At 28.5% G+C, this 694-nt stretch overlaps 1 protein-coding gene across 4 annotated transcripts in view; it reads left to right on the top strand.

The window, feature by feature from the left end:
- The window catches only part of LOC107676758 (galactosylgalactosylxylosylprotein 3-beta-glucuronosyltransferase 1-like), a 106,603-nt gene that overhangs the window by 98,982 nt on the left and 6,927 nt on the right, over nucleotides 1–694 (top strand). The gene's annotated exons all lie outside the window — the stretch shown is intronic.

Consider the following 694-nt stretch of genomic DNA (forward strand, 5'->3'; position numbering starts at 1 on the left):
CAAATGGGGGGGGGGGGAACCACAAGAGCTTGATTAAAGCAACAGTTACTAAGTCAATTCACTGAAACGATTTGTATAACTTCATTAGTAAAATGAAATATCAGTAATGCATTAACATATAAATTAATATATAAAATGTCGGTAGATAATCTCATTCTTGTCTTTCTGGGCTATTGTGCAACGTTTGAAATAGGAATACACAAAAAATGTAAATTAGAAAAACAAAAATTTAATAATCAAACGTAAATATATTTATTACAAATAAACTGATTATTGTTAAAGCTACAAAAATTGTTCAGTCAAGAGCAGTGAGTGATTCCCTCTTTTATTGTTTGATTAATATTAATGACACAGACGGCAGCAGGTTTATAATGCACAGATCTAATGTATTGTTACACATCAGAAGTTTTCCACAACTACTCACTAAACATTCACTTAAGACAAAACCGACTATGTTTGCGTGAATGCACGGCAATACAGATCATGTTCTTTTCTTAAAAAAAAAAGAGAAAAGAAAGAAACTGAAACATCAGATGCAAGTACTTTGCTTCCAAAGGACATACAAAACTTTTTTTATTAATATACATTAAGAGTTATTTAGCCTACAATAAAACATTGCAATAATATGTATTAAAGGTCTATTTAAATATATTTTTAAACATCTGGCCTATACTTTTTTTTTTTTTTTTTTTTC

Source organism: Sinocyclocheilus anshuiensis, unplaced genomic scaffold, assembly GCF_001515605.1.
Source record: "Sinocyclocheilus anshuiensis isolate Anshui unplaced genomic scaffold, SAMN03320099.WGS_v1.1 scaffold456, whole genome shotgun sequence".
Taxonomy (NCBI): Eukaryota; Metazoa; Chordata; class Actinopteri; order Cypriniformes; family Cyprinidae; genus Sinocyclocheilus; species Sinocyclocheilus anshuiensis.